This window comes from Pogona vitticeps, chromosome 1, assembly GCF_051106095.1.
Source record: "Pogona vitticeps strain Pit_001003342236 chromosome 1, PviZW2.1, whole genome shotgun sequence".
In the NCBI taxonomy this organism is placed as follows: domain Eukaryota; kingdom Metazoa; phylum Chordata; class Lepidosauria; order Squamata; family Agamidae; genus Pogona; species Pogona vitticeps.
In genome coordinates, this window is record NC_135783.1 from 164,237,311 (window position 1) to 164,246,366 (window position 9,056).

The following is a 9,056-nucleotide window of genomic DNA, read 5'->3' on the forward strand; positions in this document are numbered from 1 at the left end:
ACTCTTGGTACTTCACTCCGTCTCATGATAAAGCCAACTCTGTCCAGAATAGGTTTATAATTCTTTATCTACTTCATTTTTAGAGGAACAAATGAAAAATTTCACAATTTTCCCAACAATGAGATTTCCAGAATGTTTTTATTTTATTTTGCTTCATTGCATTCTTCACATTTTTGGACCATTATTTTGCAAGAACACTGTGGAAGTGTTTTCTTGCACAAAAAAAAAAATATATAAAATACAAGTTTTCCTGCATTCCCCACTCTGACAGGTTTAGTTCAGAAATATCTGAAATGCCAGGGTTAGGATTTCATGTACAGAACTAGTTCTCGAGTGAAGATGTCCAAGGACACCTTCCTCTCCTGGGGAAAAAAGAAATGTGGAAACACAGACATAGAAAAAATAACCATTTTAATGAGTAAGAAAAGTGACATTTGACTCATTCAATATGCAAAAAAAGAAAGCCTGATTTACTGTTAACATGTTAATTACAACAGGACCTAAAATAAAGCATGCACATCAGTACATCAGTATGTAAGTCCCTGATCTAAATTCTCTTGCATAGTTATGCAAATAGTTTAGCAATATCACCACAAGCATTATCAGTTGCATGCCGAGTCACTCAACTCAATATGAAAGAGTTAATGTTTACAGTGATTTCTTACCTAAAGGCAATTCACCTCCAACAGTTAAGCCAATCTGTTACACTAGTGTAAATAGGCAAGAAGGTTTTGGCCACTGAATTCAGACTGCGATCAGCGAGTGCTGGAGAGGCCTGAATTGCTTCTTTTCGGGTATCAAAAGTAAAAAACCTTTCATGGATGCAGAGTGGGTTCAAGATGAATAGCTGCTATTTGGTCTTACAAACACCTGCCGAAGTGGGAAAAGATACAGTATTTAAAGGAGTTTATAAAGAGATGGCAGAAGTCAAAGTCAGTTGCTAACCATGTTTACTTAAATGGCAATTTGTGAAAATATTCTGTTTGATAACATAGCTGAACACAAATTCATTTCCATTAAATTCAACAAGGAATGTTTTTTGAATTGTTTTGTTTGTTCGTTTTTGAACCATTTTTTTTGTTTCGTCTGTTAAACAGTAAAAATGAAATTGATTAAGAAAAATATGAATGTATTTGAAAGAAGAATTCTTTCTCTCCCTTACTCGATGAACATCAGAGAACCATTTTTTTAAAAAAGCTGAAAGTTCTTTAAAAACATACGGGCATGCATAAAGGAAGAAGTACTTCTGACAATGTAGATTAAACTTTCCAATTGCCCACACCATCTCTAAGCACACAGTCCCTTGCTGCAGTCGAAACTCCAAGTTCCATGGTAAATTAGCTGCTACTTGTAGTTACAGAAATCAAAACAAAAAGAAGGTAGGTGGTTTATTCGGTTTTTATTTTGGCTTTTGCCAAGACATGCAAAGTGTGATTTGCAAAAAATTATGGCACTATTCCTGCCTGTCAAAGCAGGTGGTCAGACTGTCTCAAGCTATTAGTTGATGCAAGGTCTGTGCAATTTCTAGTGATTTTTTTAGCCTTCACTTAAACACTTCAGTAAACATTGTTAAATCCAACCCTTTCTGCTCTTCCTTTGCATTCCATATTTACACATTACTTCACAGCAACTGGTGATTATACTTAAAAATGTGTTGCAATAATTACACAAGAATTCTGATCCCAAATTGAAAGAACAGAAGAATGTCCAAAATTGAAGATTGACCTCTTCTGATTAGTCCTCTGTATCCAGTGTAGAAACGGAGAGTTTTCAAAAGCAAAAGCAGCAGGACGTCCAAATGTAAAACAGTAAGACCTCCCAATTTCCTATCACCTTTCATCATTTTGCAAAACACACAGAGAGGCTGCCAAGAAAATGCACCAGGAAAGCTTTATTTAATGATGTCCAATAAATTCTAAAACAACCCAGTGTATTTCAATAAGTGTTGAGGTTAAGAGCACATACAAACAATACTGGATTTTGAGAAGTCTATGTGTGAGCACTACAGGACTTGGTAACCTCTTATATCAAGACTGAAACATTAGATGGTAAAGCAATCTAGATGGTGAAGCACCATAAGAATTTCTAGACAGTATTCTGTGACAATGACACATCAGTGGCAGAAGGCTGGAACAGTGTGTACAGCTAGTGGAAACTAGCATAAAACTTGTAAAAATTCACACTGATTAGCATTCTTTAACAAACACATATTGTGCTAAAATCTTTACTTGTCGTCAGATGCGGAGGACAGTTTCCTGGTTGGACAGCACCCCAACCCTCAGTTATCTGAATTCAATTCACTTGAAGATGCAACATGTCAACACAACATTAACTGCTGAAAAAGGACAGCTCTCCTTCAATCATACACATACTTGAATCAGTTCTGCTTTGTACACAATGTGATCAAATTGTTATGCTATCACATACTAAGGTACTGTCATGACTCACGCTTGTTCATGTGTACGAGGTGAGAGAAGCAGCTTAAGGCCACAATGTTCTCATAAATGAGAACCAAATTTCAGGAGATTATTTTAAAGAGCCATCTCTGTCCATGATTGACAATTCCAGGGATAGAACATATATTCATCGTATTCATATTTTCCTATGAAAATATACTTCATCCAAGTACAGGTAAAAGCATATTTCTGGTTCAGATGTTTCGGCGAAGTAAAAATGAACATAAAACTGTTTATACTTTTGAAAAACACAAACTACCAAAATTTGGAAAACTGTGCATAAACTTTATTCAAGGCTATTTATAAAACTAGGTGCACGTACTTCAGTAAATTAAAATTACAAAAATATATAAACTTATTTTTTAAAATAAGTATTACCAAAATTTGCAAAAATGTGCACAAATTTTTATCAACAGGGAAAATGTGTAACAAAAAAGCTAGTAACATTTGGAAGTGTATACCTGTATATCAAAATACATATTACCTCCCAAGCAGGAAGAAAACAAGTCTTCCAATCCAATATGAAAACAGATAGGAACAGTATCTCTGTGAGACTCCAAAAATGCAGTGGGAACTGATTCAATTCCATAGCCCTCTTCTCATCTTCATTCAAACTCAGAATCTGCATTTACAACAAAATGTTTAGACACAGCTATCTATTGTGCCCAATGTTACATACTGTAATACAGATAATCTTCAAGAATTTAATCTAGCTAATGCGCTACTTTAGGACTCTGGCAAGAATAGTCTACATTAGCAGGTCCTTTATTTCTTGTGATCTACACCCGCTTTATTCTTCCAAATCTTCTGCAATGTATGACAGAATGTCATCCGCTTCTGAAAACACAGTAAAGAAATGCGGCAAAATAGAGAAAGAAAGTGCAACTAAATGGTCTGATTATCCCAACCCTGGATCAGTCTAAATTACGCTAAAAAGGATCATATGTCATTTGGGGCAATGCTTGCATGCACATGCAAGAAAGGATCAACCACACCTCATCTCAAGTAAGTAGGATAATAGAATAATGAAGTTGGAAGGGGCCTATAAGTCATCAAGTCCAACCCCCTGTTCAATGCAAGAATATAAATCAAAGGAAATCTGCCAGGTGGTTGTATACATTTCTCTTGAATGCCTCCAGTGTTGGAGTACTCACCACCTCTCAAGGCAATTCATTCCATTCCTGTACAGCTAGGAAGTTTTTCCTGATGTTCAACCAAAATCTGGCTTCCTGTAACTTGAGCCCATTGTTGTGTCTCCTGCACTCTTGGATGACTGAGAAGAGATTTTGCCTCTCCTCCGAATGACAGCCTTTCAAGTATCTGAAAAGTGTCATCATATCACCCGTCTTTGTTTCTGAAAGATACCCAGGCCCAGTTCTTTCCGTCTTTTCTCATAGGGCATGGTTTCCAGCCCCCTCATCATCCTTGTTGCCCTCCTTTGAACTTGCTCCAATTTGTCACTATCCTTCCTGAAGTGCAGTGCCCAGAACTCAACACAGTACTCAAGATGAGGCATAACCACTGCTGAACAGAGGGGAACTAGCACCTTGTGGGATTTGGAAACTATACTTCTGTTAATGCAGCCTAAAATAGCATTTGCCTTTTTTTACCCACACCACACTTTTGGCTCATATTCAGCTTGTGATCTACAACAATTCCAAGATCCTTCTCATTTGTAGTATTCATGAGCCAGGTATCTCCCATGGTAACTGTGTGCTTTGTTTCTTTTTCTGGGGTGCAGTACTTTGCACTTATCCCTGTTGAATTTCATTCTGTTGTTTTCAGCCCTCTGCTCCAGCTTATCCAGACCATTCTGAATTTTATTTCTGTCTTCCAGAGTATTAGCAAGTCTGCCCAGTTTTGTATCATCTGCAAATCTGACAAGCATTCCCTGCACTCCCTCATCCAAGTCATTAATAAAAATATTGAAGATCACCAAGCCCAGGACTGAAGCCTTGGGGTACTCGACGTGTTACCTCCTCCCAGTTGGCAAAGAGCCATTAATCATCAGACTGTGATGCTCTAGCGCTCACCCATTTCCTATGATTTCAAGAAAATAATGGACAGAGGTCCCAAGAGTTCTTCTGCCAACTCCTTCCTCTTGGATGCAGTTCATCTGGCCCTGGAGATCTGAACTCATTCAAGGTACAGTAGTAAGGTTTCCTTGACTTTTTGTTTATCAATCTTCAGCTGCAATCCTGTCCCTTTCACTTCCACTTCACATTTGTCTGTGGGAAACGATTGAGCTAAAATAGAAATTGAGCAGGTCTGTGCTTTCTTTGTCATCTGTTATCATTTTTCCATCTCCATTAAGTAGCTGAGCCACTGTTTCTTTTCTTTGTCTTTTACTTCAAACATATCTAAATAATGTTTTTTTTTTAATTGCTTTTAGGGTCTCTAACTAACCTCAGCTCATTCTCGGCTTTTGCCTTCCTAATGCCATCCCTGCAATTCCTTGCTACTTGTCTGTACTTTTCCTTCGTGACCTGGCCTTCTTTTCCACTTTCTACACATGCCTTTTTTATTTTCAGGTCCTCTCTGAGCTTTCTGTGAAGTCAAACTGGCCTTTTTTGTTATCTCCCATCTTTTTTTCTTGTTGGAATTGTTTGTAGTTTGACTTCTAGATTTTTTTTAAAAAAAGAAACTCCCACCCTTCTCGACTCCTTTTCTTGTTAGGATTTCCTGCCATGGGACCTTACTCATCATTGTTCTGAGATTATTAAAACTGGATTTTTAAAAATCCAGCATATGTGTGTAGCTACACTATGCTTTTGTTTCTTTTGAAATAAAGAATTGTATAGAACATGGTCACTCTTGCCCAGAGTTCCCCTTACTGCCACTTCCTCCACCAAGTCATCTCTATTGGTTAGAATCAAGTCAAGCATAGCTAGTCTTTTACTTTCTTTCTCCCCTTTTTGTAGGAGAAAATTATCTGCCACAAGCCAAGAATTTCTTGGAAGGGCCATACTTGGCAGAATTTGCCTCCCGACGTATATCCAGATGATTGTCTCCTATCACTACTATGTCATTTCTCTTTGAAATCCTTGCAATTTGTTTCTCAAAAGTTTCATCTGCTTCTTCTTGACTGGGCGGCTGGTAGTAGACTCCAGCTACCATGTTTCTTTTGTTTTTTGTCCCTAGATGGATCCAAATGCTCTCAATGGGACATCCAATCTCCCCCTCCTGTATTCTTGGAGGCTTTCACAGCCAGGATCCGATGGTTGTTGTAGGTTTTTTGGGTTGTCTGGCTGTGTTCTTGAGGCCTGGCTCGCAGCACTGAAAAACACGGACTGCAAAAGGTCAACAAACTCTACCCAGCCACAAGGACTAGTGATCACTGCATACAAAATACCAGCTAACAACACCCATCAATCACAGTGACAAATCATATCTCCCCCTTATCACAATAATACACCCACAACAAAAAACACGCTAATCACCATAATCACCCTATCTCCTGAAAAGGACAAAAAGCTGATCCCACAGCTATAAATACTCAAGTATATATACTCTGTCCTCTGAAGATGCTGGCCACAGAGACTATAACCCCCTCCTGTGTTTCTGTGCAGGAATGCAGAATTTTTACATCTACTGCAACTCCACCTCCCTTTCTATTCTCCCTGTTGTTTTTGAACCATTTATATCCTTCAATTGTTGGATTCCAGTCATGGGAGTCATCCCACCAAGTAAGTAGCATGATCTATACTAAAGCCAGCATCACCAAAAAAAAAAAAAAAAAAAAAAAAAAAAATCCTCATCCTGTCTCTTTCTCCATGTTTTACTTAAATCTTAATGATTTTGAGAAATTGATGCTTCCTACTATGTTTCCCTGAAAATAAGACAGGGTCATATATTAATTTTTGCTCCAAAAATGCAATAGGGCTTATTTTCAGGGGATGTTTTATTTTTGTCATGTACAACCATCTACATTTTTTTCAAATACAGTCATGTCATCTTCTAGTTGCTGCACAGTGCTGGAGGGCAGAGTTTCACTTAACTGGGGCTTATTTTTAGGGTAGGGCTTATATTACGAGCATCCTGAAAAATCCTACTAGGGCTTATTTTCAGGCTAGGTCTTATTTTTGGGGAAACAGGGTAGTCACATGTCTGCAGGTGGAAATGGAAAGAAATTTTTCTGCTTGTTTTTAATTGTTGCTAGATGACACAGTCCTTTCAAAGCATCACTGATCCATTAGCAGCAATGAAAAAGAATGGCAACATTTCCTCTCTCTTCTTCTGCACAAGTGAATGGCCAGGAAGCTTCTCATTTCCCAAAAGCGTTAACAAAGGAACACTCAGTCAGCTGCTTTTGTTCAATTCCAGCAGTTAAACATGTTGGAACCAAACCAAAATGGAACCATTTTACCTGAACCAAAAAAAAAAAAAAAAAAAAAAAAAAAAAAAAAAAAAGTAGCCTCTGAAAGGGACCCAAAAAGGTATGGGTAGGCATCGATTGCGGTGTTGCGGTGGCCTGGTTCTCAATGGCATGTACATTGTGTGGTCATTGGGGAAAAAGAGGAAACCAGCCTACCCCACCCGGGCCAAACTGTGGGACAAATGCCCATCTGACTGCACCCTCAGTCTGTGCAAACTGTATGTTTCTGAAGCCCAAAAAGATTTTTAAAAGAAGCCAGGAAACAGATTCTGTTTAATGAGTTGTAATGCTATTTCATGGATATGCTTATTGTTTAAATGCTGCAAATTATGCCCCCATGTAAAATCATTTTTTAAAAAAAAAAACCACTAGAAGAGAGGTGAAGTGCTCCCTGATCTTAATTTTGAGTCACATTTTGAACTGTTCTGATTTCATGCATAGATTTCCAAAATGTACCTTTAATGTTGCAGATATTAAAATGTGTTTAAGTACATAAAACCTTGAAAGCACATTATTCACAAAATGAAACATTTGACTAACATCTAATTTAACTTCGGCTGTTTTAAGTGTTTAGATATGGTGTAATCTTCCTTGTGTCCCTTTCTTAAAGAAATGTGAAGCATTATATCAATATAAATAAATAACCCAGCAGTAGTCTATCCATTCCTCCCTTCCTATCAGCATCTGTTTTGGTGGTTTATGTGCCCTGTGCCTCATAGTCTTTTTCTTTTCTTTTAAAGCTATGAGAAAGCTCCATAAGCCACTGGCTAGAGAATTCTATGCTCAAGCCACAGCTCTGAGGCTGTATCCTATGTTGTTCCAAAACAAAACAAAAAGTCTTAATCTGTACAGTAGGGAACTACAGAATGTACATGTTCACATCTTCTACTTTAATAACAAGAATTCTTGTAATCTAGAATATAATAAGACTAGTCATTCTCAAATTCCAGTCAGAAAAAAGGGAGGGAATTCACTCATCATCCTCGCATTTATATGAAAAAAAAAACACCAAATAGAACTTGGGCAGCAAAAATGCAAGAGGAAAAATAATTATAATTCATATATAACTTTACATAAAGGCTTTATCACATAATTAAAGGCTGATCATTCACAACTGTCCAAAACCTTCTCCAATATTCTTTAAAAAAATAGGCAAGATTACATTTTTTTAAAAAAATCAAACATATGTGCCTTTTTTCTGTTTATGTCTTCGGAAAGAACATTCCACATAATGAAAAACATGACCAAATTTTTCACAGTACATCACTATAAAACCCTGTAATTGACTTCTGGGATTGGTTTATTCCATGTCTATTTTTGTCTACATAGAAAACAGAAATGATGTGGTGAAAAGACCAAAATGTAGGTCCCATTGCAGGATAAGGCTCCATCCTGATTAACAAAGTAGTATCATATTTTCACTGGGAAACATGCCCATTTTGTAGACAGTCCACATGAACTTCCTTTAAAACAGAGAGAGAGAGAAAGAGAGCCAGACAGACAGACAGAGGCAGAGACAGAGAGAATCGACAGACTTAATTTGTAAAGTCAAGCCTGCAGAGTCTGCTGTGCATTCTCGGCTTTGGTTGGATGAGAATAAATCTACCTAGTCCTTCTACTGAATGGAATGGAAGTCCATCTATAATTTTTATTAGAGATTAAACTAATATATACATTTCCAGCTATTCAAAATTTATTTCATGGCACAAGACCATATTAAGCTGCCATTCATTACTATTTGTTTATTATAACCTTAAATGACCTAGTGCTTGACTACAACTTTCTATAATTTACTTTAAAAATGGAATGTCCTGAGATTTTATATCTTACTGTTTCAAATTTATACTAAACATTGCGCCTGCTGTGTTATCTGCAATTACAAAATTACATAATTTAAAAAAATCTTCCACTCTCAATACTACTCAAGTGGTGATTGTGCGTGTGTGTGTGTGTGTGTGTGTGTGTGTGTTCTGTATCGTCAAGTTGGAACTGACATACATAATTGACTTTCAAGGCGAGATATTTCAAGGAGTAGATGTACCATTTCTACTCCTTCAATGAGTTTCTATGACCAAGTAGGGATTTGAACCAGGAATCCCATATACACACTCTTAATTTAGGCACAAGATAAACAATTTAGGAGAATATCAGGCAAAATCCGAAGAAACAAAACAAAACAAAACAAAAAGACAAAAGCATCTTGCACCTTATATTTGTATGTAAGC

General features: G+C 37.1%; 1 protein-coding gene across 26 annotated transcripts in view; it reads right to left on the reverse strand.

The window, feature by feature from the left end:
- The window catches only part of SUPT3H (SPT3 homolog, SAGA and STAGA complex component), a 340,265-nt gene that overhangs the window by 238,300 nt on the left and 92,909 nt on the right, over positions 1 to 9,056 (reverse strand). The gene's annotated exons all lie outside the window — the stretch shown is intronic.